Below are 23,895 nucleotides of genomic sequence, written 5' to 3'. Positions count from 1 at the left end.
TGATGTTGCATGTTTGGCATACCTATGCTCATTGGTGTATCTTCCCATTTTTCTATGTCATTGAAGGTTAACCATGCTGATGCATGGAGGTCAAGGATTCCTCTTTTGCTATTGTGTTAAATTGAGAGATGGTACGTAGTGTTGGAGGCTTTATAGAGGGCAGGTGTGTTTCTAAAGGTGTTGTCGTTGATGTGGGAGGTTTGGGTGTTGACAAGTGATGCATGTCCTGACATAAGCCTCAACATCTTTCCGTAGAGAAGGCCAATAAAAGTAGTGCTCTACAGAAGGGGATGTGTAGTATTTTAGTGATTTGCATGCACATGTTTCTAAGAGTCACATGAAAATCGAGTGTTCTGGTCATTCATTTGTTTCACCTAATTCTAGCTACAGGTGGTCTTATTGGTAAGAGAGAATCAATTTCCTTTCAAGAAATAGATGCAAAGCTATTGAATATTATTCAAGATAGAGGTGAGAATCGTAGTGCTTTAAACGATGATAGGGCTAGATGTAGGTTTGACAACTAATCAAATACTAGAGGAGTTTTTTCTAAGTCATCAAGTTGGACAAGTGTTCTTTTCGGCTAAGAGCTTAGGCAAGATGTTCAAAACATTTGGGGGGCTTTTGGGGTTGCTACTACTGTTGTAGCAACAAGCATTTCTAAAGACCTGTTTAATATATTGCCTAGAATCTAATTTTTAGTTGCAACAAACTACTATGACTGCCATGATATGTTCTATTTGCATGGAAGAATGAAGGTCTCATTGAAGTCTAGAGTTAACATTTTGCATCCTCAAGGGCTTTAATGGAGGTTAATCTTCTATTGTTTGTCACAGTTTAGGATTCATGAAAGTGTAGATTTGTAAAAGAGCTTCTTAGTGAGGATTTCCTACGTGGAGTGGTTGAAGCAAGTGTGTTTCTATAGTAAGTTTTGTAGTTTACACTTAGGTTTTAATTTGTTTGTTGGTGTATTATTATGCATGTTGTTTATTCCTTTTCTTCTTCAATTTGGTTGTTTGACAAGTATAACAAATACCTGCCAAAGAATTACCATGTTTCATCAGTACAAGGAGGAATATTCAAGGCTACTAGTGCATGTGTGGGAGGAAGATGTTATGATGATATTTTCAAGCATTTGCCTACAGTTGTCAACAATGACGAGAAACTACATTGTGTCTTCTTGCACCCTATTGATAATTCAAGGGATCTAGTGCGTCTATCAGTTGTGATTTTTTTTTCATCATTGTTTATTAATGTTTGTTTGATTGGTTTATAGGTGTGGTATAACAAGAATTTTGTTAGGATTTAAGACCTTGGCTTTTGTCATCAAGAATATGACTACATCAATTGGTAGAGATGTGGAGGATGTGTCGAACAAGGGCTTGAGAACAGTGACTATAATAGTTTTGAGTGTGGAAGTGGCTAATGAGGTGGCAATCTTCTAGATTCTTTAAAAAGCTATTCGAAACAAGAGTGAATTACATTCAATGGGCCTACCTATCATGAAATGGATGTGTATATTATTGAATGATCAGACCAATATGCGTATTGTGTTCCTATTAGTCGATTGTCAATGAATGTGTTTGTCCAAATATGATCCAACGTGGAGTTATAAATTGTAGTGAGTGTGCAACTGAGTAGTTTCATGTTGTAGCATTCCATGAACTTGAGTAGTTTTTCCATGTTCCTTGCTTTCTTATTGTAGTCAATATTGAAGTCTCCCAAGGTATATGTTGGCATCTTTGTATCAAAATTGTTCAGGAGTTTTTGGAGTGAATGAATTAGAGTATCAGTGGTTTTGTTTGGGGGCTTGTAAGTGTTAAATACAGCTATATGGCTATTAGCGGAATGTAGCTGGAAAATTGTTAGTAGACATTGAAGGCCCTCGTGAAAATAATGTTTTGTTTGTATTAGTTTTATTTCGTTTCTATAGTATGTTGAGATTCCAATGCCCATTGAATTAGTTATATGTTTGAAATTTGGAATGTTAGGGTCATGAAAAGATTGCAAAAGCGTTTCTTGTAGACAAAATATATGCAATGCAAGAATGTTATTGTTACAAAGTATATCTTCCTTGTGTTTTTGAAAGGATCGTATGATTGGTTGGAGAGGGTATTATACACTTAGGTTAATGTAGTTGAATTTCCATGCACACGTTGTTTTCAAGCGTTCAATTTCTTTGAGAATAGACATGTCTACTTTAATGTGCTTCATTTGCAAAGGTTGTAATATGTAGAGGTTACATGGATCTCGTACTCATGACAATGCTGTGTAAGTAAGGTCGTGTGATTTTATGCTAGTAGGGTCAAATGCTAATTTGTCCATGGAAAGTCCTTGGGAACGATGTATTGTTTGGGTGGCTACAGCTTGAACAGGGAATTGATGTTTGCAAACAGTGTTTAAAAAGTTTTTTCCAATTTGAAATTCGCGAGTCACTTGGAATATTGGTGTCCATGAAGGATGTGTTTTGCATGTGTAGAACATTTTGTTGTTAGTTCTTGTTTTCAAACCAATTTTAAGGTCATAGAAGTGCAACCAGGCAATGAATGTTTTTTTGTGTGTGTTTGAGTCCATAAAAATGGCATCCGCTCCATTTACTAGGCCATCTGAAATGTCAAGATTTCCTGAGCAAAGTTCGACTATCATACTTGGCTTGAGTTTAAGCTCCGCATGGAGTCCACCCATACTTTTTGGGTCTATTGGTATGTTGATTGTCTTGCTGCATGTCTTGTGCCTAATGTCTATTTCTTTGAGGAAGTGTGGTGGTGAAGTTAGCATGTGGAATATTTCTTCATTGTGGTTATCGTTCGCTGCATTTGCGTAGTATAAATGTGGTGTTTCTTGCTTTATTGGTGGTGCACGATAATATAGTGCATTCAACTAGTTGAGAACTGTTTCTGTTTGTGTGCCTATTCGAACGTGGTTCAAGATCTCTAAGAACTCGTTGTCATCTTGGCGCATTGGTTTTGTGAGCTCATAGTACATTATGTGGTCTTTCCAAATAAATGGTAGTAATGATAAGGCCGTTGCCTTGTCTGAGAAGATCCAGGCATCCTTTGTTGGGCTTGCTTGGCATAAGTCTCCATAGAGCAACACATCTACACCCCCAAATGGAACCAAGTGGTTGTGTTTAATTTCGTGCATGCGCATGTCCATTGCTATAAAAGTATTTTGGCCTATAAGTGAAACCTCATCAAAGACTATTAATTCCAAATCCTTATATAATGTTGACAGAGTTTGGAGTGTCTCCGTTGAAAGAGCCTTGTAAGTTGACATCATGAGTGGTAGGTGGAGGGTTGAGTGTATGGTTGTGCCTCCAATGTTAAATGCAGCTTTTCTAGTGCATGCTAAAACTAGAACTCTAGGCAAAGTAGCATTGGAGTTGTTATTATGATTGTAGTGTCTTAGCAATGCTTGGATCAACACAAGCAAAGTGAATGTTTTCCCAGTGCCTGCATTCCCTGATAGGAAGATGTGCAAGGGGTTTGTTGAGATTAGATGTTTCTTTAGCAATATGTCCTTTAGTATTGCACGTTGATCGGAATTCAATTTTCTGATTGACATGTGATATTTTTCGTTGGGTTGCATTCTATAAGTGAAGTGAGCATTGTCAATATACAACTTTTACTTCACTGTTGATGGGAGCTCCACTTTCAAGTCGAATTCTTGCAATTTGTGCTGGTCATCGAAGCTTGCTGTTGAAGCTGATGATGTTGTCATGGAAATGCGACTTGCTTCATTGGATGCCCTTAGTTTGTTGAATGGACCTCTATATGCATCTATTAAGCTTTTATTGGTTTTGTATAGATCGTGCCATGTTGTGATGTTTCCATCAAGAGAAAGCTCCTTGTTAGAGAAAGGCATATACAACAAACACAATTCTCTGTAGTGTTTCTCGAGGTCCTTGTTCTTATTGTGGGTATTAAAGCGAATAATTCGTTCGCATTTTCATTTTTTGGTGGCATTTTTTTTGCCATTGTAATCACTAACAAATGAAGCCAAGCAGTCGTTATGCATGCTTGTGTTTCTTTGTAAGTACTTTGTGATTATATCTGCGAAGAAGATGTCATTACTGTCAGGATCCAGCCTTTGCAATTCTTCTCTTCTTTTAAGGAGCAAGGTTCTCTCATCAGCAGGGCTAGTATTAATGTAGGAAAATTCCCTAGTACTAGAGGTTAGTGGCAAGGACAAGCATAAGTATACTACTTGTTGCACACTTATATGCTGTGTGTTAAGTATTGCATTTCCAATTTTCCTCACTCGTTCGTTTGCTGGAGCGTTTGTTTATATGCATTTGTTGAATGCCTTTTGAAATGCTTGAATGGTGTCTTTGTCCATCTTAGTCATGTAGGTAGTGCAATATGATGCTGCCCCATGTGGGTTCAAAATGAATTGAAGGTCACTGTTTGCCTCCCATAATTTTTATATTGTTGGGTTGAAGTTATTAGTGAATACATCCTTTGGTTCATGTTTTAAAAACATTGTAGGTTGACTAATGCTTGAGAGTAAAGCTAAAGCATATTGTTCTTCAGTGAGTTTAAGTTCTACAAGGTATTCATCAAATGTAACTTGATGTGTTTGTGGCATTTGTAAGAGAGTCGAGATACTTCTCATTTGGTCTTTCAAGATACTGAATATGTCTTCCATATTTAAAGGAGTCAAGAGCATTATAGTCCACATGGCTAGACGAGGGAATCCAAAACAACATTTTTTCCCTCTTCGTTTGCAAGTTTTTCTATGCTTATGAGATTGGATTTCAGGGTTAGGGAGGTCAAGGTTTGACAAATGGCAACAAATGTATTTGTCAACAAATTCTTCTATCTTTGTATTTGTTGACAAACCATATGTAGGTGAGTCTTTGATCCAAAGTAAACCATGGTCATGTTGACTACCATGGTTTTGAAACTCAGTGAATGAAGAAGAAGTCTGTCACTTTTCCTATAATTGAAGAATCTTGTTTAAGTAATCGCTTAATAGCTTGGAATCTGTGGACGCAATATTGAGCGATTGTTAGCGGGTCTTTACGGATCAAATTGCACGTCCTTCTAGAAGAGGAGGTGTGGATATCACTTATTGCTTCCATAGTAAGGGCTTCCAAGCATTCAAGTAAAGGCTTCCATAGTCTTTCAGCTACTGAAAAAGTGATGAAGAACGTTGGGGGGCCAAGTTGCCTAACCATAGCAAATAAAATTTTTTGAGTTTCATCTTGTAGTCCGATGATGTGCGCATGGAAGTGAGATCACGATACCCAATGTTTGAATGAAGAAGATGTTCTATGTCTGTGTTTTGTAATGCGTCTCTTGCTTTCAATGTACGTCCTCGCAATTGCACTTTGCGCATGCGCACCCAAGTTGATGACAAAACTTGACGAACCAATACTTTCATGGTTTTAAAAAAGAGGTTTTCTAAGGATAATTCGAACCGGCGTTCTTTGTTTGTGAGTTCCCATTGCGTAATGTCTTGGTATGAACTATGGCTTGGTATGTTGTAGTTGCATGGGTATCCATAGAAGAGCTTTGGAAATGCAAGTTCTTCGCAACGCTTGTCCTTGAAGATGCTTAAAGGTGAGAAGCCTTCAAAGGGAGCTACCTCTATTGTTTTGTCTTCAAAGTCGATGACTTACAGGCTACTCTAGATTCCATGTACTAGTGTGTCAGTCTCTATGTCATCATTTTCATCATTACAAGATTTTGTTGCTGACGATTGCTGATCTAGTTGTTCTTGTTGAAGAGTGTGAATGTGATGAGCCCATGTATTATTTAATGTCATGTGTTCCTCCTTGTACAATGGGCTAAGCAAGAGTTCATTAAGTGCACGCATTGTAAGAGTAGGCCTCTGGGAGCACACGTTGAGCTCTATCAACATTTGCAAACACGTTCGCAATGCTACCTTTCAAACCGTATTGCCCATCAAAGCTAAGATCTCATATCTGGGCAAAAGGAATTCATATCAAAAGAAGACATGTTTCAATCTCATTTATTGTACTTTTGTATTTTGTTTTTTTAGATAGAAGCATATTTATATGGCAAAATGTTGGGACTACTTTCTTCTTAATTTGTTTGTAACAAATTGAACACAAAATTTTTTCTCTTGAAGCCACTTCACCTTCAGTGATATGATTTTGTAGCAAGAATTTAGTCATTGATGGTCTTATCATTTTTAGCTTCGATAGAAATGTTAAAGCGTTGCAACATTTGCAAGCATTTCAAGGAGAATCTTGTATTATTTTTAAATACATAGTAGAAGCTTTATTACAAGAAGATTTTTTGTTTTTTGTTTGTCTTTCTTTGTTCATGTGAATTAAGCAATGTAGATACTTTGATAGCAGAGGTTTCCATGAGTATGGCATCTTCTGTTGTACATATTCTAGGTTGTAAACTTAATCCTCTACCACTTCAAAAAATTGCATCCTTCAACTTGTATATCTTGCGAATAATAGATTGCATAGTGTAGGAATCTTCTTTTTTAGTTTTAATAAACACTAAAGCAAGATCTCTAGCACTTAAGTTAGGGTTGCTTTGAAGGATTAGTGCAAGTTGAGACTCGTGCTCTTTATGCCAACTCAAGTATGCACGTTTAGGTGAAGTTTTAAGTAGTGTAGAAATTTGAATTGGAATAGTAGTTTCATCAATAAAAATTGTGTAGAAGGAAGTCCCAACATTGGAAACATTAAAGGCTTCATATGTTTGAATGAGCAATGTAAAGGCAAGGAAAGCTTTGTCAAACAACTATATAGCAAAGATCTTGATGTCGAAATGGTAGTCACCATGTTTGCAACTTCTTTAGCACGGGCAACGTCATTTGTCCAATCAATGTTAACATTGTGAAGAACATACCATGGGCAATCGTTGAGATTATCGCTATGTTGGACGCCTTGCATAAGGACTTTCAATAATGATGAGTATGAGTGTAAAGGAATTAGATCAACTAAGCAATTGATAATGTCTATGTTTTGAGGAAACTCTTATAGGAAAGTGTTATTGGCATGAAGATCAAATGCATCAAGATTTTCTATAAGTTGCTTCTCAAAGGACAATTCCATTTTTTTTGTGTGCAATGACAAACAAAGTGTATGTTATATTACTCAATGAAGGTGGAAATGAACCCCAAAGAACATGTTCTCATATTGTAAATGAGACAATACAAATGTGTTTGCAATTGTTAAGCATTTGCTTCAAATTCTATCACATGTCTAGAACTGTTCATAGTGAAAGTGCCGCTACGCTTCATGCAATGAAGCATGGAACGAAGACTAAGAATGATCTCACTATGAAGGTTCATGAAAGGCGCTTCCAAGGAGAGAATGGTATCTACGTGGGAGCCACATTGCTGGACCACAACCTCATCACCTCCACAAGACACTCTTGTCCTTGTCAAGCACAGAGTCTGGACAATGGGTTGCGCATGATCACAATTGTAGTAGCAATAAGGTCGATGATGTGGTCCTCGGGGGGGTCACTTGGGAAATGTAAGTATACCATGAGAGTTCAAAATGAGGGGTATTTTTATACTTAAAACTTACAGAAATATATTCCTTCACAAGCTTCTCAGGCACTCATTGGCCCAATATTTGGCTTCCCACAAAATTTACAATTTTGATGTTTCTTGCCACGTTCCTTTCTCTGTGAGCCCATGGAATCATAACCCTTGTTGTTGTGTTATGCATTGGCATACTCCGTGAAAAGATTTTTTGCTTTTTCCTTTGTACCTACTTGCTTAGGCTTGTTCTCCCTTCCCATGGGAAACTCAAAGTTCTTCATGTGTTGCTCTTCTTGTATAAGCAAGCCAACCACATGATCAAAGCTCTTTGCATTATCATCCTTTGAAATCTCGTAAGACTGAGCATTGTCACAAAGGTAGAAAATCATTAAGCGATGTTATTGAGCATCATGGAAATAAATGTCTTATCACATCTATGTCCTCACCCAATGAAACCAATTGATCAACCACATCACAAATTTTTGTAACATAATCTGTGAGACTATCACCGTTAAGAATGTGAGTGTCTTTGAACAAGTTGTTTCACAAGTAAATGATCTTGGCCTCATTTTTTAAATGAAACATGCATGCTAGCATGTCCCAAGAATCCCTTGTGGTCTTGCATGATCAGATGTGAGTATGGACATGCCATTTGCAACATTGCATAATAATAGACATTTCCATTGCTCATGCATAGGCCTTGTAAGCATAGCGATAGCTCTCCCTCCTCCACATCTAGGAGTGGTTGTTGTGGTAGCCTCTACAAGTAGTCTAGTCTCATCTCCAAAGATTAAATCCTTTAAACCTCTAGCAATCAATATATTTTTCCATGAGTGACCACATTGGATAGTTCGAGCCATCCAATTTATCCTCATTTTGAAAAAGTGTATTAAAAACATCAAACCCATCCTTTGCCATTGCACAAAGTGAAAAAACATAGCCAACAAAATGCACACAAGATACCCTTGAAATTGGCAACAAGCCGTCCAACAATTGCACTAAATCTTGTCTGTAGATGCTGAGACAAGATATGAACAACTAACAAGCCTTAGGCATAAAAAATCCAATGAGAAAAGTAGCATTTTTTATTACAACAAGCAATGCCACGATTGTAGACCTGGAATGGCAATCAGCCTGTAATGCTATGAAAGTGCCCACATGGCAATCACACAAAATAGGTGTCAAGATCTTGCAAAAAAACTCAGCTTCATGCTGTCTAATTATTAGATATAAATCGGCATACAAGCCATCGATGCAACTGCATTCCCATAACTTAGCATATGTTCATTATGTTCTCCATCAAGTATAGCTAACACTGCCAATCTGAATTGCCTAAGCTATCAATCACTATCCAAGTGCCAAGTGCTGCAAACACTACCAATCTCAATAGCCTCAACCATCAATCACTATCTAAGCATCCCATATGGTAAATATTGCCACTTTTGCATATCCAAAATGGCACTCAAGCCAAAAATGCAATAAAAATTCCCAACAAGGCAGTCACACAATAATGTGTCAAGACCTTATCTTCATGGCTCCTTCACAGCCAAAATGCATTGCATCATTTTTGCAAACTTGCTATCCATGATAAGGAATCACTGGAAGAGGCGTAAAAAGTTTGAGATGCACGAACACCGATATGATAGATCCAATAAAGTGCATCCCAAGCAATTCAAAATCTCAAATTTTAGCCTTCAACTTAATCAAAAACTATCTCATAGCTCAAGAGATTAATTTGCATCACCCATTTGCATCAAAATGTTAGTAAAGGCTCAAATTTCATTCAGAAGAAAACAGGTTGTTCTTTGGCTTTGAGCATTAAAATATGGGTGAAAATGAACAAGGCCTTTAATCCACTTTCCAACTCTTCAACAAAATTTGTGTAGGTAGGCAAGTCAACAGCTTTGGAATATTTTCATAAGGTTAATATAAATGTGTAATTAACCGACTTTGCTCCGCAATGCTTGCAAACTTTTAAAAAACTCACCCCTTGTGCATCCTTGTAATGGCTCTTCTTGCTTCTTACAATGGTGCCAAACCTCAAGCTTTGTGCCTTTGCTGCAAAGTCACCACTTCTCTTCCAATGGGCTACAGGTCCTTTGTGATGGTTGCACCCTTCACGTTGCAAATGGCATCCTCATGCTCCTTGTCATGCTACTACTGCTACAAATGTAGCTCACCCTCTTTTGTGGGGTGTCAAATGTAGCTCACCTCTTGTAGGGTGTCTATATGCCTCAATCCAAAAGGTCCGATGCAACTTTAGTGCTATGATGCAAACTAAAGATCAAGTAAGACAATGCACAAGTAACATAGGAGTCTAAAGGCAAAGAGATCTATCTTCACTAGTAGGAGACTATTAGTAGCAACTAAAAATGAGCCAATACAACTAGATAAGAGGCTAGCTAGTCATAAGTGTCGAAGGAGTATTTGATAGACATATATTCTTCAATATAATGACATTACACTAGAAAAACAACAGGCTACATCACAAGAGCTCTAATGATCCTCATCACTATCAGGGATATGAATTATCTCTCTTAATGCATATTTGGAGTGAGGTAATTTATATATTGGACATTACATTAGAAAAACAACAAGCTACATCACAAGAGCTCTAATGATCCTCATCACTATGAGGGATATGAATTATCTATCTGTATGCATATTTGGAGTGAGGTAATTTATCTCTCTAGGCATTTATGGAGGGACCAATAGATCAATCAATTCCATATATCTTTAGTCAATAATAATCCAATGGCATGTCTCCCTCAATATTTTCTCAATCTTGTAAATCAAACTCATACTTTCCCTCCTCCCCATACTCGTGAAAATAAACTAGAGATCTCTAATAGCTCAAAACTTTGGAGATGACTCCCACTCTCCACAATCATATATTTCTACTGCATCTCCAGCCATCTAAGGCAAATGGTGCATAGGTCTTATATTTTTCATTTGCACTATTATCTATTAGTTTAGTTGCCATTTTCATTTTCTAATTCATCATATTTTATCTTGCCAAACATCTTTCCCTAAAGTAATGATATGACGTCAGAGCCTTACAACTCCATTGAAGTCATAACTTCCACTTGCATAGACCTCTAGAGATCTAGTTGATTAATTTCCTTTATAATCCTTCTATCATGAAAAAAAGAAATGCACAGGTTTTATCAATCATTATCATCATGTTACTAACATTGTGTGAGATTATGATTTGGAAACACCAATGTCTCACTTTTACTAAGGTAAATTCATATTTGAGGACCTTAGGCTTTAGAGTTTTAGGTTTAGGTTTTAAGCTTTTATCATCATATATGTTACTAAAATCATGTGAGTTTATGATTTGGAAAACCAATGTCCCATATTTATTGAGGTAAGTTTAGAGTTTGGAGTTTTGGACTTAGGGTTTAGGGTTTAGGACTTAAGGTTTATTAATCATTATCATTATGTTACTAACATTGTGTGAGACTCTAATTTAGAACACTAGCGCCTCATCTTTATTGAAGTAAGCTAAGAGTTTCGAGTTTTAGCCTTAGGGTTTAGGACTTAGGTTTTATCAATCATTATCATCATGTTACTAACATTTTGTTTCCAATTAGTTCATCTATTACTATAGAAGAAGTCCTAGAAGACCATTCATCTTCTTTTAAGAGATCCATGGATAGCATATCTTCTCCTAGAAGACCATTCATCACCTTTTAAGAGATCCATGGATAGCATATCTTCTCCTAGATCTATTACATTATCGTCACCACCAAAGAATCAAGTCTTATGTTTTTAGATCCCATAATATAGGACTCTTAAGGATAGAACTAGAGAATATAGGATTATTTGGAATGCAAGACTTGGTTGATGATGAAAATATTGATTTAAATGCCACTTCTTGAAAAACTTATCATGGACCAACCTTTTCATCCTTTGCCAAGTAGCTTGTATTTGTATAATGACATTTCATTTTTTAATTTCATCATAAGTATAGGAAGGTATTTTAACCCAAACTTGCTGTGGAAGTTCTCAAATTTTTAATCTTTCTCTATCAAAGGTATAAAATAGTATTTTTCTACGAGACATATAGAACCAAATTTTGTAAAAAAATTAGCAGACTGAGTGCCAATATAGATGCTAGCATTATGATTAAAATAGATGTTGATGAATGTGTCTTATATGGATGCAAATATTGATCTTTATATGAACAAATATGGAGAGAGGAGAGGAGAAGAGTGGAGATGAGAAGATAGGGCACAGCTAGACAACACACCACAAATGACTAATTGTACACTAGATTTAGTTGGAAATGATGAATATATACAAACCCCTTTAGGCTTAGGGTTAGGGTTTATAAGCCTTTCCTTTATAGCACTCTGTGTGTTAGTGCTATACACAATATCAAACATATGATGTTGAGATGGTTCCTCAACACCTTCCCTCGAGATCAACATCATGAAGAAGGCCTTCCCTCAAGATGATGATTCTGGGGAATCAAAGAAGGACTGAGCATTACATTCCATCACACCTCTTTAATGGGAATGCCCTTCCTCTTCATCAATCCAAGAGCTTGCCGGTGCTTCTCGAAAAGATCTTTGCCAAGTGGTTTGGTAAAGATGTCTACAACATTCTCATGTACCAAGGATCCCGGTTTGCTTCATTCACTTGATAATTGTATTCGCCTTTTGAATTGCAATCAATGTCAAGATACACTGTATCAATCTTCTGCATATCCTCACTTGTAAGAAACATGTTCTAAGGTTGCTTGGCATAATGACTATGACTTGAATCTCCACCACAATATTTTCCTCTTCCACGAACATTCCCTCGTCGATTGCTGCTGGATTGACCACCTTGTTCGTCCTGCTTCTTGCGGCAATCTCTTTCATAGTGTCCAAACTTATGACACCCTTGGTCGTACTGCTTCTTGCGATAATCTCTTTCATAGTAGCTAGAGAACACACCACAAATGGCTAATTGTACACTAACTTAGTTGAAAATGATGATATACAAACCCCTTTAGGGTTAGGGTTAGGTTTTCTAACCTTTTCCTTTATATAGCACTCTATGTGTTAGTGTTATGCACAATATAGAACATATGATGTTGATATGATTTCTCAACACTAAATTGTTAATAACGCCCATGAAAATATCAATGTAGTTGCCATCAATAATATAAATTATTATTTTAATGAATATATCAACACAACTCTCGGCACCATTGCTCCGCTACTTTTTTCAACAAAACGTCTTTTAAAGGTGGTTTTAAAAAAATCTAAGTACCTAAAAGTATCGCAAATAAGCATTAAAAATGTCCCCTTGTGTACTAATGTTACCATTGGGTCCCATGACATTAAAACAGGAAATGTATATGCCACATAGAGGCTATCTACTTACAAGTAAAAGGCCCATAGTCTACTTGGTCCCTTGGTCATATGCTTCCTATACATGGTAATTATCAAAAGGTAAGCACATGTTCCATGTACTTCCCATTGTTAAGTATTGCTTTGCCTAGCATTTTTTATTGGTAGTCTCTAGAATTTGAGAGTGCTCTCAACAAAAGTAGAATGGAAGAGGGAGAGAGAGAAACAGAGAGCCACACAAGTTTTTGTGGGTGTAGAACACCCTAATCTTCTTTTTCATTCATATATATATATATATGTCTTTGAGTATTGTACATAACCAAGGTAAAGGCACAGTGACCTTTAACCCCCACAACCTCCCACTTAAAGGAAAATGTGCCTTTAAGCGATAACAACCAGTGAGCATACTATCCAATGCCCATCAATACATGACAATACTCAAATTGTTGACTAGGTAGACTCTTCGTCACTATATCTGCAGGGTTATCATCTGTATGAACCTTGACAAGCTCTATCCGCTTGTCCTCAAGTACCTCCCTGATGAAATGGTACTTGACCTCAATGTGTTTGGTCTTTGCATGAAAAACCAGATTCCGTGCTAGCTGAATAGCACTCATGGAATCACTATGCAATGTCGGTACACCTGCATGAATCTCCAAATCTCCCACTAGCTGATTAAGCCATATAGCCTCCTTGCAACCCTCTGTGGCTGTAACATACTCAGCCTCTATGGTAGACAAAGCAATGCACTTCTGTGCGTGAGACATCCATGACACTGCACCACCTGCAAAGGTGAACACATAACCAGAAGTGGATCTCCTACCATCCACATGCCCTCCTGCGTAGTCTGAATCTGTGTACCCAAGTACACGCATGTCTCCTCTACCAAAGCAAATGCACATCTCTTTGGTACCCTTCCTGTACCTCATGATGCAATTAACTGCCTCCCAAAGCCTCTTTCCTGGATTAGCCATATACCGGCTAACAACTCCCACTACAAATGCAATGTCTGGTCTAGTAGCTATCATAGCATAGACTCCCAACCGCTGATGCATAAGGAACCTTGGCCATCATGGCCCTCTCCTCATCTGATTTGGGACTATCTATATGACTCAGTTTCACATATGGAGCCTCAATAGAGTACTCACTGCCTTCCCCCCCTCCATCTTGAAACGCTGCAATACTTTTGTAACATACTCGTTCTGTGAAAGCCAAAGGAGTTTCCTACTTCGATCACACGTGATGCGCATACCAAGAGTATGACTTGCAAGTCCCAAATCCTGCATATCAAATGCCTCATGCAACTTGGCCTTTAATGCATCTAGCTCATAAGTATTCTTGCTAGCCAATATCATATCATCGACATAAAGTGCCAGGAGTATCAGACTATTATCCTTAGCCCTTTTAGTGTAGAGGAAGTGATCAATTTCACTCCTTCTAAAACTCGGGGACCAAATGAAAGCATCAAACTTCTAATACCATTCTCTAGGCACTTGCTTAAGACCATAGAGCCTCTTCTTCATCTTGCAAACTAAATGCTCTTTGCCCTTTTCGTCAAAGCCTTCTGGGTGCACCATGAAAATTTCCTCATGCAGATCCCCATGCAAGAAAGCTGTCTTGACATCCATCTGCATAAGCTCCATATCCTCAATTGCCACTAGTCCAAGCATGCATCTAAGTCTGGTCATCTTCACAATCGCAGAGAATATCTCATCAAATTCCACACCTTTCTCTTGCTTGAACCCTTTAGCGACCAAACGGGCCTTGTACCTAGGCACATCATCACCTGTGACCTTCATCTTGTAGACCCATTTACATGGCAATGCTTTCTTTCCATGTGGCAAAGAAACCAAGTCCCAAGTCTTATTCTTCATAAGTGAACTCATCTCTAATTGTAAAGCATACTCCCACTTGCATTGATCCTCGTGCATCATAGCCTCTCTGTAGCAAGAAGGCTCCCCGCAATCAGTAAGCATCACATAGTCTACCCCTAGAACAAACCTATCAGGCGGTCTAGACACTCTAGATGATCTTCTCAAGGGCATTTCAGCTTGCTATCCCACCTGCATATCAGCCACATTTGGATCATCATTTCCACCAATAGATGATCCATCATCTACCCTTGATTGTATACCTGTGGGAGTACTTGGTGGTACCATTTCTTGCACATTTGGTGCATGGACAGCTTGCTGTCTATCAACATATGCAGGTGGATTCACATCCTGGAAAGTGATTCTCCTCATTTCCACATCCCTCATGGGTGCCTTATGCATCTTCTTCTCATTGAAGGCTACATCATGGCTACGTATGATCTTCTTTGCTTCTGAATCCGAGAGACGATAGCCCATCTCTCCACTTTCACCATAACCCAGAAGGATGCATTTCCTAGACTTAGGATCTAGCTTCTTTCGAAGCTCTTTTGGCACATGTGCATATGCCTCACACCCAAATATACACAAATGAGAGTAAGAGGGCTTCTTGCCACTCTATGCCTCTTCAGGAATACCACCATCCAAACTCTTACTAGGTGATCTATAGATCACATGCACTTCAGTTTTCATTGCCTCAACCCAAAAACCACACGAAAGACTTGCATTGGAAAGCATGCATTGCAATTTTTCTTGAATGGTACGGTACATGTTTTCCGCAACTGGATTTTGCTCTGGAGTATGAGGGGATGTGAGCTCCCTCTTAATCCCACGTGTATCATAGAAATGTTGAAAGTCATGAGAGAGATACTCTCCACCATTGTCAGTCCATAGGCATTTAAGCGTTCTACCTGACTGATTCTCAACCAAGGCTAGCCATTTCTGAAATACCTAGAACACATCCCTCTTCCGAGCTATAGCATAAGGCCACACTTTCCTAGTTGCATCATCAACGAATGTCACATATATTCAGCCCCGTCTAATGACCGTTTAGGCATGGGACCACATACGTCTGAATGCACCAAATCAAGCGTTTCAAACTCTTTCTTTCCCCTTCTTTTATGGGCTGATTTAGTCTGCTTCCCATAGAGATAGTGCTCACAAAATTCAAAATCAGAGAAACTTAAATACGGTACATAACCCAAATGGCATAAGAGTTTCATCCCATTTTGGCTCATATGGTCCAACCGGCAATGCCATAAAGAAGTGCTTGGATGCTCGATTATTGCAACAACATGATCAAACACCCCTGATACATGTAAGGGATACAAAGTCCCACACTTGGCCCCCCTGGCCAAAAGCATAGAGCCCTTCTGAATTTTCCAACTCCGAGAACCAAAGATGGTCTGAAAACCAGCATCATCTAGCTGACCCGTTGAAATGAGACTCTTGGTCCATGCATAGTGATTTCCAAGATGCACACAACCTGTCTTTCCACTGTCATAAGTGGAGAGCCATTCCCTATGGGGAGTAACATGGAATGAAGCACCAGAATCCAAAATCCAATCCTGGGAATGTGCATCATGTGAAGTGATAAGCAACTCTGCAGATAAACTAGACATGAAGAGAACGTCATTGTCACTATCATGTGTGACTGCATTGATCTCCTCGATCTTCACTTTTCCTTTGTCCTCCCTTGGACTCTCTTCCTTCTGATTTGCATCCCAATTTGCATTCTTTTTCTTATCCTTTTGCTCTCTTTTAAGCTTGTAGCAATCCTTTTTCATGTGGCCCTTTTTGCCACAATAGTGACACTCAATGTTCCATGCCCTGGACTTGCTACGGGACTTCCCTCTTTCTTGAAACTTCCCCCTGGACTGTGATCTGCCCCTTTGCACATTTAAGGCTGCATCCTGCTTGTTGCCTTCCATTGACTTCCGTCTAATCTCCTCAGCCAACAAGCTACCAACCACATCATCAAAGTTCAATACTCCACCAGGTGCAGAGTTACTGATAGTAGTACAGAAAGTATCCCATGAGGATGGTAATGAGCATAAGAGAAATATTGCCCTCATTTCCGCATCGAAATTCAGCTTTTGAGCTTGAAGGTGACTGAAAATGATATTAAATTCATTCAAGTGCAAAGCTATGGATACTCCCTCCTTCATGTGCAGCTCAAACAATCTCTTCATGAGATAGACTTTGTTTGAGGCAATCTCTTTCTCATATGTAGCACATAGTTTTTTCCATAAAGCTTCCGTAGTCTTTTCAGTGACTACTGTGAAATAATCTGTCTCCCCAAGATGAAGTCTAATGGTAGAATTTGCCAATGCATCTAACTCATTCCATTCATCTGTGGACATAGCTATAGGCTTAGTTGCAATCCCTTGCAAGGGTTTTATCTGCTTCTTTTGAATAAGCGCATCCCTTATCTGTTCTTTCCACAAAGAAAAGTTTGTCCCATCAAACTTTTTAATGCAGAAAAACTCCTTTTCAGACATGGAAGAGGATGCCATGATGCAAATAAAGCAAAATCCCAAATGCTAGTGCGTGCAAGAGAGAATCACACCAAATACCAGGTGCACCCGAATGTGTATGCCATAATAGAGTGAAATATCACAGAAACTCAAATCTCAAAGCATCAAAAGATACAGATGACTCATGTGCATGTACTATGCATCCATCTGAGCAAATCTAGCCCAAAAGAAAATGCCAACTACAATGGCAATCCAAAATGCCAATAAGTGCCAAATGGCTCCAGCATAAACACCATCCATGGGCATATGCATTAGCAATATCTCATCCAAGAGAGCGTAACACTAACTGCAATGTGTCAAAGCTATCCCTCATCATAAAATAGTGTTGGGGTAAAGGGCAGTGTGCCCACCCACTTGTACAGTGCCCATGTATACTCATATATATATGATAGAGGAATAAGCTGGAGTAGCTTTTGCTCCACCACTTTTGGTGTCTCCTTATCCCTTCCTGAGTGCTCCCTCTTCCCCACAACTGGTATCAGAGCCAAGGAGAGCTTGGTGAGACCTTGGTGAGAGTGGCCAACAAGTTCAGAGAGGAGTAGCCCGGTGGGAGCTTCAGGAAGAACTAAGAGAATCGACAGGAGTTTGGCTTGCCGAGTCACTATTTGCTCATTGCTATGCTTGTGGTCGACGTTCATGGTGTTGAAGTTATTGAAGGCGTTTGGACATGCCTTGGAGCTGGTCATCGTTGAGCTGGACATTACTGTGTTAATGGAGTGGTGCTCTTGCATGTGCAGCTTGTTGTGTATGGCATCGGTTGATTGAAACAGTGGAAGTTGAGTCGTAGGGATTGTAGGTCCTTGCGGAACCTCTTTGCATTACTATGTCGATGGAGGAGCCAAGAGCTGCTGCGTATATGTTGGAGTAGTAGGAGTCCATGTTGCATGTAGCTTTGGTTAAGAGTCCGATTGCTAGAGGCACTGCAGGTGGTGAGATTTCATTGTTGGAGCGGTGTGTTATGGCGTGTGGGAAACTATCTATGCATATGAAGTGCCTATGGACTCTGTGAAGCTGTGTGTCTCCGTTCCAGTCTATGAAAGAGCAGCTTGCAGTGTTGAGGTTGGTTGCTATTGCATTGCAAAGAAATGGTTGCTCAAGTGTGTTGTTGTCATAGACGATGCCTCGATTGGAGCTATTGTGTACAGACGTTGTAGGGTCGCTTTTGGTTTGTATGCAAAGATGCGCATTGTAGATAGTAGTTCGTTTGGGCTCTGTGCCGAGAAGCTGCCTTAGAAGTCATGGCTTAGATGCCTTAGGTGCATGCTCATTGGAGGCTCTGAAGTAATTGCAATTCACTAGTCGACATTGCTGTTGTCGAAGGAAGGAGGCCTTAGATGGTTGTAGATTCCTTAAGGGCTATGGGAATAGTTCTCAAAGTCTATTCCTTTCAAGAGATGTCTCCCTCTCAAGAGCAAGTGACTGCATTTTTGACAGCAAGTATTTGCAAATCCATAAGGATTTAGGCTCGGTGCCCAACAGAGGAGTCGAAGAACTTTGGAAGGGCTACGTTTTCTCTGTTGACAGCTCGGTCATCCGAGTTTACAGTACAGAGTTATTTACTGTCCAAAATAGGGACAGTTCGCAGACAGCCATTTTGCAGACTGTATATCTTTTCACCTGTGCAGAATCTGCCGCTGCATTCAACTAGAGAGTTGTAGATCCTTCAAAACACTACAACTTTGCTGTTGGACACAAGTTGATCCAACTTTTGGATCAAAAGATATTGCTGTTTAAAAACAGTGACAGCACAAGTACAATGCCATTTTTCTTTTTGCAGATGTCACAAGGGTACAACGGATGCATGATATTGTCGCTTACTTGGATGCACAAATGATATAGTGGTACATGCCATTTGGATGCCATTTTGGTTGTCAATTGACACATTTTGGATGCATCATTCCTCACATGCTGTGAGAGGTCTCAAGGTTGAGCAGAAAATACAGCCTTGGTAACATTTGTGAGGTGTCTTGATGCTGAGTTCAGTGACATTGATAGTCACTTTGCACTGATTTGGTTGGGCATTGTACTTGCCATTTTGCTGGTGTTGCAGTTGACATACGAGGTGATCTGCTGGATGTATTTTGACCATTTTTGGGGCTGTTTTTTGCTGGAGCAGATGAGTGCTGTAAAGGGTAGCAAACATTCAAGGAAGTTGCTGTTGCTGTTTTTATGACAAAACAGTCATTTTTAGGACTGAATATCTCTTTCATGGTGCAGAATTGCACTTTGTGCCGAACTGGAAAGTTGTAGTTCACAGAACATACTACAACTTTGCTTTTGGAAGCAAGTTGATCCGGTATAAGCTGCAGGAGTTACAGCCTCTGCAAAACCACAAAAAGTTGCAGTCTACTGTCTATTTGTGACCAATGTGCAGGAAGCTGTTTTTCAGGTGAGAATATCTGAGAATCCACAAGGATTTGGCTCTTGAGGTCAGCTGATAAGTTGTAGATCTTTCTACCAACTACAACTTTGCTGTTTACAGCTTTGGCATCCGGTCTTTCAGTGAAAAGATATCGTTGTTCAAAAACAGGGACAGCGTGTTATTTTGCCCAAAGTGGCTGTGAGGTATTGCTGTAGGAATTTCTCTTGCACAACAGTGAATTGGGAACTCACAGTAAATTACAGAAAGTGATTGGGATCTCACTTCAGTCCAAGGGTATTATTGGCATTTTGGCACATTTGGCAAGTGGTGAATGCTTGATTTTGTTGCCAAAGGATTGCACACTTGAGGTGATGCAGTAAATGCCATTTCGATGCATTATGGATTTGATTTATGATGTGTTAGTGCAGAAGAGGCAGCATAAGCCCATTCAATGCAAAGGTGTCAAGCCTAATAGCATTAAACAGAGTGATTGGGATGACATGGATGAGCAAGCATGCTCTATCATTCAGGCATCACTCTCGAAGTCAGTCTACTTGCAGGTACAGGATGGTGTACAGGGTGTAGACTACCATGCATATGAGTTTTATACTCGTATATGCCGGATGTATGACCATGATAGTGTTATGTTACAGCATGATGGGCTGAAATGTCCTGATGGGCTGAAATACAGCCTTGATATGCACTCCAAAGGTCGATCAATTGGTAGAAACAGGTCATGTTCAAGGGGGAATTCCAGGAGCAAGTCTAGCTCTGGGACTTGTGTTAGATGTTTCTATTGTGGAAAGTATGGCCACATGAAAAAGTATTGCTGGAAATGGCTGAGAAAATACAAGAAGAAGAGAAAGGTTAAGAATGACAGGAAGAAAAAGAAGAAGCATGTTGAGCTTCAAGGCATGGATGCCAGGGTTTCCACTGACAGTAGCAGTGATGAAGGCATTCTTTTGTCTATGTCTGACACCTCCTTCTTGGCCACTGATGTACCCATTCTTGGTGATTGGATGTTAGATCCATGTGCTTCATGTCATATGACCCCTCATAGGTCATGGTTCAGTGCATATCAGGAATGCATTGTGGAGAGTGGTTTGATGGGCATTGATCATTCTATGGATATCTATGGTTATGGGGATATCCACCTTGTTATGCCTAATGGCTCTATTCTTGTTCTACAGAGGGTTAGACATATACCAGGACTTGCTACGAGCAAGATCAGTACTGGACAGTTGGTTGAGGCAGGTTATCATGTCTCTTTGGGTGATCATGCATGGAAGATTGCTAGAGGCAATTTGGTTATGGCTAGGGGATCACGGGTTGGATTCTCTTATGCATTGCATGTATCAGGTGTCCAGGATAAGATGCTTATGATTAGTAAGCAGCCATCAGCTAGTTTATGGTATGCCAGACTTGGACATATGTCTACTGCAGGTATGGAAGCCCTTACAACATTGAGATACATTCCGGTTATGGATGTCTCTCAAATTTTATGTCATGATTGTGATGATGGTCAGCAGTCAGGATCCTCCTTTGTGAGAAAGACAGTCAGTGAGAGGTATCTTGAGCCATTGCAGCTGGTTCATAGTGCAGTTTGTGGGCCTATGCCTACCGTTTCACTAGGTGGTGCCTCTTACTTTGTGACATTTATTGATGCTGCTACAAAGTACATATGGGTCTATCTGATTTGGCACAAGCATGATGTATATGATACATTTCAGCGCTTCTTGGGTAATGCTGAAAATCAGTCAAGAAAGAAGCTATTGAGCTTGATGACTGATGGTGATGCAGAGTTTATCTCTTCTAGATTTTAGCATCTATGTGATACACTTGGTATTAGGAGGGTGTTGACCACTCCTCATCTTTCTGCTCACGATGCCTTGGCAGAAGGCATAAATCGGATTCTATTGGACAAGATTGGTAGCATGCTACGGTATGCAGGTCTTACCGAATGCTATTGGGCTGAGGCATGTAAGACAACTGCATACTTGCTTAACAGGTCGCCCAGGAAATCTCTGAATGGTAGAGTGCCATTTGACTTCTTGATAGGCAGGGCACCATGTTATGAGCATTTACGTGTGTTTGGCTGCGAGGCTTATGCTCCTGGTTCCCGATCGAGGAGGTATATCTTCCTTGGATACAGTGAGTCCAGTAGGGACTACAGGTTATGGGATTCTTCAACTAGAAAGTTGATACGCAGCCATAATGTCTATTTCAGAGAGGATGCTATGTTTAGACAGCCCAGGACTGTGGATAGCAGGAGAGTGGTGTTCCAGGAGGGTGTAAGTGCACTGATACCTCTGAATTCTATGCAGGGACAGCCCATATCCCTTGGAGTGGGAGGTTTTTCCCATGGTGAGCAGGTTATAAAGTTGGGACAGCCACGATTACTTCCTGATTTTGATAAGAGACGGTCAGATGTCTCTAGTATTCCACAGGTTTATACTCCTATGGAGATTGTTGATGCATCTTCTATGGACAGTTACAGTTTACTCCCAGGATGCGGAGTGCCTCTTGCAGATGAGGATGAGGCTATGCATGGTGAGGAGGATACCTTGGCTAATGATGCCCGGTATGATCCATTGGCTGGTTATGCCAGGACAGATGTGGTTTCTGCAGTTATTGACTCGGGTCATATTGCGCATGGGCAGGAATCATTGATATGTTTGCTTCGTAAGTGCCTCCATGGCCAGAAGCAATCCCCTCGAGCTTGGCTTCATAGGTTTGATACCGTTATGAGAGCTCAGGATGTGATGCGCAGTGAGACAGGTTATGGTCTCAGTATTCAAGAGGTTGCTATCCTTCTGAGGTTACTTGCCATATGGTTCCTTATAGACAGGGATGCTTTGCAGTGGGAGCTGCATGGTCTTGATGATGTTTCTCAGATACTTGGTTGTTTCAGTATGGAGAGGGGAAAGTTACTGAGTACTCCATTGCCTGTATTGGCTCCATACTTGAAACACAGTAGGTTTGACGATCACAGATCAGTTGAGCAGCAAGTTATGGTTGATATGGCAGCCATAGTACTTCATGCATCCATGACTGTGTTGAGACTTGGTTCTCACATGTTTGCCATTGGGGCTACACTTCCAGTTCTTGCTTCCGTTGCAGTGGGAGTTGGTAGCATGATTATGGTAGATTTTGGTAGTAGGGAAGTGGTTGTGGACATCAGGTCCTTATGCTTCCAGGAGCAGCATGCAGGTGATGCAGGTTGGGTAGACCAGCAAAGGTCTATTGTAGGGCATGTGCTTATGGTCACAGGTGGTACAGAGACATTTTCTTTACACAGTGACAGTTCGGGTGCTATGGACTTAGCACAGGAGCACGTGGTAGTGAGAGTTCACTCTCCCAGTGAGATCTGGCATGAGATCTTGGTTGACAGGCATCTACAGCTTGTCATTTTCTATCTTGCAAACCTGATGTCTGCTAGCAGCTTATCCTCTATGCACTTTGCACATTGTAAAGTGCCGATGGGCATAGGATGACGGTCTGGTCATCTTGTTTTTTAGCCTATGGCTGATTGTATTATATGTGTACTATACTCCCTTAAAGGCACACTGCCTTTAAGTGGGAGGTTGTTGGGGTAAAGGGCAGTGTGCCCACCCACTTGTACAGTGCCCATGTATACTCATATATATATGATAGAGGAATAAGCTGGAGTAGCTTTTGCTCCACCACTTTTGGTGTCTCCTTATCCCTTCCTGAGTGCTCCCTCTTCCCCACAAATAGCATCCATGTGCAAAGCGTCCATAAAAAATAGCATCCCACAAGGCAATTTGGGCCTATCAGCGCATCTTATAAGGATCTCAATGCATCCAAATGGCCTATAAATCATCCACTATAACCCAATGCACACCACGGGCGCACATGGCTCAAACTGCAACCAGAGTGATCTGCATAAGGTATGCTCAAGAAATCATGGTCCCACAACAATGACTGCTACTAAAAATAGAACCTGAGATGCCTCAAAACATGGGCGCCATTGCATAATTGGACTCAGTAAGACAATCTGCAAATATCTCTCTTCTGCTGGAACTCCAAAATCCCAACCGATGAGTGAGAAATGGGAGTCAACACTTATCCACTGCCATGTGGCATAAATCTAAGGTTTCAAAACCTTAGAATGAAAAGTGCATAACAGAGAGACGAAATCAAATACACAGAGATCTATAACTCTGAAAATACTCCACCGAATCGCACAAGAACTGACAGATAGGGGTTTTTAGGCGTCTAAAACGCAATGGGATAGACGGTTTTAGAAACCGTGGTCCCAATTACTATGTCCAATACACGGACAG

Source organism: Dipteris shenzhenensis, chromosome 17 (assembly GCF_047967505.1).
Source record: "Dipteris shenzhenensis isolate YYH24624 ecotype China chromosome 17, Dip_SZ_1.0, whole genome shotgun sequence".
Classification (NCBI taxonomy): Eukaryota; Viridiplantae; Streptophyta; class Polypodiopsida; order Gleicheniales; family Dipteridaceae; genus Dipteris; species Dipteris shenzhenensis.
This window is presented reverse-complemented; position numbering follows the sequence as displayed.